Genomic DNA, 10,170 nt, shown 5'->3' on the forward strand with positions numbered 1-10,170 from the left:
CTGTTTATCCAGAGAGCTCTAAGACAACAACAGAGCCATGCAGAGCAGTGAAGGCCACCAAGAACAAAAAGGGAAAAAAAAGGAGAGGAGTAGAAACTGCGTGTGTTTCCTAAAATACAACATTTGTATTGTAGATGTGAAGTGTGGTGGCATCTGCCTATAATCCCAGCCCTTGGGAGGTGGAGGCAAGACAATCAGAAATTCAGAGTTGTCCACGCCTACAGAGTGAATTTGAGCCACGTCTGGGATGTGTGAGGTTCTGCTCAGTAAAGGATGTGGGAAGACATCAGCAAAGAAGACGAAAGCCCATCTTCCCTCTTCATACTGTCTGTATTCTAAAGGCAAGCGGAAGACAGTGGTCATAGAACAGCCTACAGCCAGAGAGGTGATTAAAGCAACTTCAGTGAGAAAAGAAATGTCCATGGAGTAGGCAGAAAGAAAATGATACGATCTTTTGCATGGGATGGCAAGCTAATACCCTTCAATGTGGGGATTATTAAGTCACTGGAGAAAATGATCTTGAATGTCCCCGTAAGCCTGGATTTTAGACTTAACATAAAGAAAAGAATAGGAAATCAAGTCAGCCTACACTTTTAAGGAAGGAAAAAGCCATAATTTTTCATTTTTATTCTGTCTTGCGGAGTTAATATATCCTAGGCCCAGATTATTTGTTATCTGATCAAGGACACAACATATACAAACAGCAGCATTTTGAAGCAGGAATGGTGGGGGATGACGGGAGGCAAGAGAATTATTCATATAGTTAGTAACTGCTTCTTTTTTTGTTTTTGTTTTTTTTTTTTTTTGGTTTTTTGGGGGCTTGGTTTGTTTGATTGGTTTTGTTTGTTTGGTTTGGTTTTTCAAGACAAGGTTTGTATGTGTAGCCCTGACTGTCTAGCTCTGTAGACCAGGCTGGGCTCGAACTCACAAAGATCCGCCTGCCTCTGCCTCCCAAGTGTCGGGATTAAAGGCGTGCGCCACCACCACATGGCTAACTAACTGCTTCTTGAAGTCGGTGGCGCCGGATTTGGAGCATGACAGGCAAATGAAGCTGAGAGTGGGTGTTCAGGAGAGGGAAATCACACACAGGTGTGAGTATTTATGACATGTTGAGGGAGGAGACGGGCCCACCTGGAGCCCCGAGTTTTCGCTTTGGTGGAAACCCAGATACTCTGTCTAGAGACCCCACCCAAGAGTCTCCATGGCTCACAGAGAACTTTCCTTGTGGAGAAAATAACTCACATGGCCCTCTGCCCATGACTGGCACCACCGTAAAGCAATCAAGGGCAGAAATTAGGAGAAAACAGCTCATTTCCTCATCCTTCCCATCAAACACTGATTTTCCAGGAGCAATTTCATAAATTACATTTTTTTCCTGTCTTCAGAGATCAACGAGTGTTTTCAATAAACATCAGATCTCTAACCTGAAGGCCACATTCACGTTCACATGAACTTTGAGAGGTCAAACCCAATTCCCCAGTGATTCCTGGCACCCTTCACGGCTCAAGATGGAAAAGCAGAGTTTTAATGGTTTCAGCCACACGCTACCTGCCTGTCTCCAGTGAAAAAGACCCTAAACTGCCAAGGACCAAAGCCAAGAAAGACCATGAAGGGCATGTTTCTCTTTAAAGCTGAAGCAGCCGGCACAAAACTGTTCTGTCTGAGATTTGTGAAGCGGCTTGTGCATGAGTTTGACTGGCAGCCAGTAGTACAGCAGCAGCGTTGAAAACCCACTCTATAGATTCGCGCCAGCATGTATGCCTGGCATCACCGCAGACAAAGTCAGTGATGAAGAGCATCGCATGTAAGCACAATTGCATCATAGAATAAACACTGCACTCAAGACCACCACAGCCCAAGGCTTCTCCAAGGAAAGCTTCTGACATCTGTCATCATCAACTTAGACAGCGCTGGGTCTGTGCTGCCTGAGGTCTGCTCTTCTCCACAGAGGCAGGGAGTCTTCCGGCCAAACACAGTCAATTCCAAGGTCTGGAAGTCTGGGCTCATTTTTCCTCCATGTGGAGAGAAAACCTAACAAACTGAAGAGATGAATCTCTAAGGGCTCCTCCATCATCAGCAGCACTGATGAGGAAGGGGATGCAAAATGGGACTGCTGCTTTAAGAGACTGGCCGGCCGTTCTTCAGGGTTAGAGCTACTGCTGGAGACAGCCATTCCCTCCTAGTGTGCATCCCTTCAAACACTTGTACATGAATGTTCACAGCACCAGGACTGTGACAGCAAAAAGTGACATTTGAATGCCCCTCAAGTGATGAGCAAGTAAACAAACTGTGGTTATATCCATACAATGCAATAATATTTATCTACAAAAACAAATGGCATAAAGAGGTGATGGTAGGGGCTGGAGAGGTGGCTCAGAGGTCAAGAGCACTGACAGCTCTTCCAGAGGTCCTGAGTTCAATTCCCAGCGCTCACATGGTGGCTCACAACCACCTGTAATGAGATCTGGTGCCCTCTACTGGCTTATAGCGATATATGTAGGCAGAATACTGTATACACAATAAGTAAATAAATCTTTTAAAAAGAGAAAGACGAGAGAGAGAGAGAGAGAGAGAGAGAGAGAGAGAGAGAGAGAGGTGATGGTAAGCAAAAGAACTAGATACAATAGTTGTATGTTAGCCAGGTGGTGGTGACGCAAGCCTTTAATCCTAGCAATCTGAAGGCAGAGGGAGGCAGAAGTTTGAGGCCAGCCTGGTCTACAAGAGCTAATTCCAGGACAGACTCCAAAGCTACAGAGAAACCCTGTCTCAAAAAACCCAACAAACAAACAACAACAACAAAACTATATGTTGTGTAAATCTACATAAATAAAATAGGCAAGTCCACAAAGACAGACTAAGAGGATTTTGTACAGAAATTGGGGAGGGGACAAAGCATGGTTGCTAACAGATAGAGGACATTTTCTTGAGGGGTATGGTGATATGGTTTCTTTAATTAATATGTTTGTGACATTGGAAAAGTACTAAAAACCCCTTGATACATACACTTGAGAATAATAGATTTGTGATGTATAAATTATTTCTCAATGCAACAGTGGATTTTGAACTTCTGTTCAGGACCTCCAGGCCTAGGGGAGTCAGGTGCAGCCCGGGTGATATGGACCAGCCAGAGTACTCCGTCTGGAGGAGCAGAAGCACAGAAGTCATGGAGAAGACACAAGATGCAGGTGTCTGGCCGCTTCTCTTTTTCCTAAGCCAGGGCTTCTCCCCACGCCTTAGTGAGATGAGGCTTCAGCTGGGCAGGTTCCAGGTCCGTGTCTTGACCGGTGACTTCCATCACAGCCTGTGATGCTTCCAGCCCCTCCTCACCTAGGAAAAGGTTTCTTCTTGTTCTCAGCAGTCAGCCTCCACCACCTCAGCCAATGAGGGATCCATCTGGGCTCCAGATAATCAGTGCTCCAGCTGCGCTGACTAGGTATGTCTGCTCTTCAGTAAGAAATGGAGACTGCTGCCTGCTGTGTGGCCTTGCTGTCTAGGAAGTCTTACTTTCGTTATATTTCATTTAAACACACCCTCCTGCTTTGAGACAGGGTCTTGTTACATAGACCTGGATGGCCTGGAACTCTCTGCATTAATCAAGTTGGCCTCAAATTTGTGTGTCAGTCCTTCTGCTTCTGCCTGCTAACTGCTTAGATCACAGACACGCATTCCACTTAATGTGACTTTTTATTGGAAGTTATGGAGGGGGTGGGGGTTGTAAGGGGTAAATAACTGAAGCTACTGAAGTGGATTTGATTTAGGTAATTTATGATAAATTAGGGAACAGAAGGTCAGGGTAGGAAGACTCACGGGCACAGAGATGCAGGGGAGTTGGATGCTCCAGTGGTCCTGAGGAATGAGGGTACAGTTAGAGCAGCTTGCCAATGAATGTTTTTCTTGGAAAGAGTACAATGGAGATCTGAAAAGGAGTAAAATTAAAGTGAACCCTTAATACCATTGTGTGTGTGTGTGTGTGTGTGTGTGTGTGCATTTGATGTCAAGGGGAAGCTTGAAGAAGTTGGTTCTCTCCTTCCACCATGAATTCTAGGGATCAAAATTGGATTGTCAGGTTTATACAACGATTGCTTTACCTGCAGAGCATCTCACTAGTACAAAACTTTTAGAGAGAGAGAGAGACAGACAGACAGACAGACAGACAGAGAAAGAAGGGAGGGAGGGAAAAGAGAGAGGCCTGAAACTAGATTTGAAGAGCTGTAAGAGATTCGTCTCTTCAGTTTGTTTGGTTCTCTCCCCGCATGGAGGGAAAATGAGCCCAAGACTTCCAGACCTTGGAATTGACTGTGTTTGGCCAGAAGACTCCCTGCCTCTGTGGAGAAGAGCAGACCTCAGGCAGCACAGACCCAGTGCTGTCTAAGCTGATGATGACAGACGTCAGAAGCTTTCCTTGGAGAAGCCCTGGGCTGTGGTGGTCTTGAGTGCAGTGTTTATTCTATGATGCAATTGTGCTTACACGGGATGCTCTTCATCACTGACTTTGTCTACGGTGATGCCAGGCATACATGCTGGTGTGGATCTATAGAGTGGGTTTTCAACGCTGCTGCTGTACTACTGGCTGCCAGTCAAATTCAAAATCTAACTGCACAAAATGGTTCACAGATCATCAGGGGTTGCTGTTTGACGAGATGGTTACCATTTTTATTGTCTTCCACACTTAAACATCCTCAAGGTGGGGAAATTATCACCTGGTAATTCTTGACCTTGTTTTCTGAATGATGTGGAGAAGTTTCCCACATCTTTTGACCATTTGTATACCTTTTTAAAAGAGATATACTTCCCCGTGTTTATTGGGATCTTTTCTCTTGCATTATTGAGTTGGCAAAGCTCAATACAGATTCTCAGACTTATCTTTTCATTGCATGTTTATCAGCTAATGACGACAGCTATCCCTTCTGCTTCAGGCTGACTTCCTGCCTGACTTGTCACTTAAGAACAGCTTTTGTAACATTGCAGAAGAGGGGGTGAAAAGACGGTAGGAATCAGAGGTGGGGAGGATCCAGGGACAAGTCTCTTCTGGGGAGGGTCCAGAGGGAAGTCTCTTCTGGGGAGGTGTTGTAATAAGAGCAGCGGGGCTGCGTCCCCGGCACCCAACCGCCCGCATGGCTTTACCAGAAATAATTACACGGAAACTGTATTCTTTTAAACATTGCTTGGCCCATTAGCTCTAGCCTCTTACTGGCTAGCTCTCATATCTAGATTAACCCATTTTAATAATCTGTGTAGCTTACCAGGGAGATATTAACCTGCGTCTGTGTCTGGTGGGCAAATCATGGCGACTCCTGACTCGGCTTTTTTCTCCCAGCATTTTGTTCTGTTTACTCCACCTACCTAATTTTCTGTCCTATCAGAGGCCAAGCAGTTTCTTTATTACTTAACCAATGAAACAACAGATAGAAAGATGACCCTCCTCCATCATTTCCCCTTTTTCTGTTTAAACAAAAAAGGCTTTCATTTTAACATAATAAAATTACATATAGCAAAACAGTTATCAAGCAAGAATTACAGTTATAATGTTTATATCTATTTTATCTCTTATCATAACTAAGGAAAACTACAACTATGTATCCATTCTTTAACTCCATCAAAGACCCCAGAAGGATATAATATTACCTAAGCAAACAAGAAATCCAAAGCTCTAGAAATGACAGAGACATCTCGTTGCCTGGACAGTCATCCAAAGTTTTTTTGTACCGTTGGGGCATCCATCTTTAGCCTACAGGCCATAGTATTCAGCAGACATTTTCATGAAGCAGGAAATTTTAAAGACAGTTTAGTCACTATCTGCTGTGTCCTGTAGAATGTCTCATAGACTCTTTCATAAATCAGGAACCCTGAAAGATCATCTCACCTTTGGGCAAGTTCAGCAGTCCTTTCTCTGAGGGTTCTCTGTGTCCAGTTTATGCAATAGTCCAGGCAAGTGCAGTTTCTTGCCCAAACGGCAATCAAACTCCATAAGGAGCCTCTTCGATGCCCATCATGAAGTAGATTGGTGCTGCCAGGAGCAGACGTGTCTCATTGTCATGAAAAGCCCTAAGTTATTAAAACATTAAATGTCATGTTTTGTAGTCTTTGAAAGATATGAAGAATGCCTAATTGAAATATATCTCTATATATCTAGAAAATATAACTAACATGACTACAAGCTTGATTATTATTTATGATTATCCATTAGCAACCTATATTTCCTAATTATACATTACATTTTTAAATGAACTACACAATCACAATACCTTAATCAAGATCAGAAATACATATAACAAAATTGACCTTAAAATCTATACCAATACAAATTATTTATATCTATATCATTTCCCCCTTTAAATGTAAAAGAACATTTATAAACAATATATGGGAACATGGGCGCAGTTTTTAGCACATTGGGTGCCACTCTGTTGTAATAAGAGCAGCGGGGCTGCGTCCCAGGCACCTGGCCGCCCGCATGGCTTTACCAGAAATAATTATACGGAAACTGTATTCTTTTAAACATTGCTTGGCCCATTAGCTCTAGCCTCTTACTGGCTAGCTCTCATATCTAGATTAACCCATTTCTAATAATCTGTGTAGCTTACCAGGGAGATCTTAACCTGCGTCTGTGTCTGGTGGGCGAATCATGGCGACTCCTGACTCAGCTTCTTTCTCCCAGCATTTTGTTCTGTTTACTCCACCCACCTAATTTTCTGTCCTATCAGAGGCCAAGCAGTTTCTTTATTACTTAACCAATGAAACAACAGATAGAAAGATGACCCTCCTCCATCAGGGAAGGTCCAGAGGGAAGTCTTTTCTGGGGAGGGTCCAGGAGGAAGTCTCTTCTGGGGAGGATCGAGGGAGGAGTCTCTTCTGGGGAGGGTTCAGGGTAATGTCTCTTCCGGGGATGCTCCAGAGGGAATTCTCTTCTGGGGAGGGTCCACAGGGAAGTCTCTTCTGGACAGGACAGGGCCACTGTGCTCATGAATTCACAGCACCTGTGCTTGCCTGCATACAACCTGTTCAAGACCAAGCCAGTAAAGATTCCAGCATAAATGGGGAAGGGGGCCTGCAGGCCCCATCAGTAACTGAGGAGCGTCCGACAGTTGATGGCCGCTGGGGAGGGTGGGGGGATCTGTTCTCATTAAGTATATGTCACTGTAAGCCATCATGCTCCATTCAAGGGCCTGATCCCCGTATGTATATGAGCAGCACAAATTGGACCCGGTAGGTTATTAAATAAAAAAGAGAATGGAGTAGAAAAGGGCACTGGAGAGTGGGAGGTAGATCTGCCCTGGATTAGAGAGAGGAGTGCTGGGTGAATGGGATCAAAATGGATTGTACATATGTAGGAAATTCCCAAATTAATTTAAAATATTATAGTAAAACACAGCTTTTTGTCTTGCTTGAATTCAATTATTTTTGCTCTTAGTCTTTTCTCCTATCTCTGTGTCCCCTTGATGTGCTCTCTGCACATGTGCGGTAGCAATGATTTCAAGCTGCCATCGCCGGTGAGAAGGTCACTCTCTAATATGATACATATTTTTCTGGTGTGTAACAAATTGCTACAACATGTGACAGCCACTTGTTATCTATCTCACCAGTTCCAGGGATGGCAGATTTCAGCATGGCTCAGAAGGCAGGTCTTCAGGCTTCCAAAGTCAAGCAACTGAGTCCCATTCTCAACAGCGCGCCCTCTAGAGGACAGTTCCTGGTAAACCGCCTCAGTTTAGAACTGGGAATATTAGAATTTGTTTCCAGACAGCTGTTGAATTCTCAGTGGTTTGGTGTTTCAAGACTATTAAGAGAAGTCTTCCATCACAGGCGCGTTCCCACTCAATCCTTTGTGGTTTTCAAATGGATCTCAATTGATTAAGTCAGGCCCACTCAGGATAACCTCACTTCAGATTAACTGACAGTTAATTATGTGGGGACCTTGATTATAATCACAAAATTCCCTCACCTCCCTTTTCCCATCGTCTATTGGCTACGAGCAAATCACAGGCCCCATCTTTAAAAAAATGACAGAATTGTCTAAGGGTACGAGCCACCATGTGCATCCTAATAAGCATCTGTTACAGGACGCTAGCTCAAGGAACTTTCACCTAGCATGCAAAAATGAACACTATGGGCTATCATTGTAGGCAATGTCATTAAATTAGTAGCAGTTCCCGAGTACCAAAACCGCTACAAAGGATGATTAGAATTGTGCTGGTAAGCATTGAGTGTCAACTCTGTGGGATCTGGGTTCACCTGTGTACCCTGTGCACACCTGTGGGGTGGTTTGTAAGCTTGGGTAATTGTGTATGAAGACCCACCACAGCCGTAGGTGGTACGGTTCCATGGGCTAGGCTACTGGAGTGCATCAAATGGAAAACGCTCACTCGGCAGGAGCACTCATCTCTCTCTGTCTCTCTCTCTCTGTCTGTCTCTCTGTCTCTCTCTGTCTTTTTATGTCTCTCTGTCTGTCTGTCTGTCTCTGTCTTTTTCTGTCTCTGTCTCTCTGTCTTTTTATGTCTCTCTGTCTGCCTCTGTGTGTGTGTCATCTATCTATCATCTATATATCTATCATCTATCTATCTATCTATCATCTATCTATCTATCTATCATCTATCTATCTATCATCTATCTATCATCTATCTATCTATCAATCTATCTATCTATCTATCATCTATCTATCATCTATCTATCTATCATCTATCTATCACCTATCTATCTATCTATCATCTATCTATCTATCTATCTATCTATCATCTATCTATCTATCATCTATCTATTTATCTATCTATCTATCTATCTATCTATCATCTATCTTCTTGATTGGAGACACAATTGATGAGCCGCCTCCAGCTCCTGGCACCATGCTTTCTTTCCCTGACTGACTTCTTCTATCCTTAAATCATGAGTCAAAATAAATTTTTCCTTCCTTATAATGCTTTTTTTCAGGTTTTGTCCCAACAACTGATACCCCCCCCAAAAAAAATCTTTTCAGTGCACAGCCGTTGTAAGTACTGGCGACTTTCATGAAGACAGCAATGATTTCCCTAAGTCATGGCAATAAGAATGCGATCTGATGTGTGTGCAACGCTTTCTAAGGCCTGGGACTTTGTGTAAAAGAACTGGATTCTCAGTCAGCCCAGCAGCAGGCAGTGCTGCTAATACTGGCCTCTGCAGTAGAATAAGACATGTCGAGAACACACAGGGAAGAGGTGAAGAGGGAAATAGTTGGGGTGAATTATCATATTTCCTTATAAACATGTATGACATTCTCAAAAATAAAAATTATGATAAAATTTGAGTATGAAATAGAACCGCAAGTAAGGTAGCAGGGTAGTTGCAGATGCTATGTGTATAATAGAGAAGATGATAACTGAGATTGGTAAGAGAGATGCTTCTCACACAGTTAAAAAAATAAGGGGTAAATCTGTTAAGAGCCCACGTAAGCTTTAAATTTTGTGAGATACAATGTCCACAAGTAACTATTTGCAGGGAGAAGAGCAGCTGAATGGCTGATTCCAAACAGGTGTCCATGCAACAGAAGCCGCCCAGTTCGAGCTTCCAACTCCCTCTGGCTGTTCCCACTCACCATCAACTTGTTTCTGCCCACACCTCAGTCCAAGAGGCCACCAGTCTTCAGGGGAGATTTACTAAACCTTCCTGGTTCCCACATTCCACCCAGCCAGTCATTCAACCAGGACCAGGTAGCTTGTTCTACTAATCCCCTCCCAGACCACACACCACACCACACCACACACACATCACACAAGCACACACACACACACACCACATCACACACATATACTGTAGGTACCACACCATACACATATACTGCAGGCACCACACCACACACACACACACACATACACACACACACGCACACACCACACACATGCACATACATCCACATATACCACAGGCACCACACACAAAAGCATATACACACCACACACATACACACTATACACACACCACATACACTACACATAAACACACACCATACACACATACACCACACACACACCACATACACCACACCATGTGCATGTACACACACACACACACACACACACACCTTGACCTGAGCCCAAGGTATAGACTCTGATATAATAGCTCTGATATAATAGGGTCATTTCACAGATACTGCATCTCCTGGGACTGACCCTACCAGACATCTCACATCTTTCTCCAGGA

The sequence above is a fragment of the Chionomys nivalis genome, chromosome 9, assembly GCF_950005125.1.
Source record: "Chionomys nivalis chromosome 9, mChiNiv1.1, whole genome shotgun sequence".
In the NCBI taxonomy this organism is placed as follows: Eukaryota; Metazoa; Chordata; class Mammalia; order Rodentia; family Cricetidae; genus Chionomys; species Chionomys nivalis.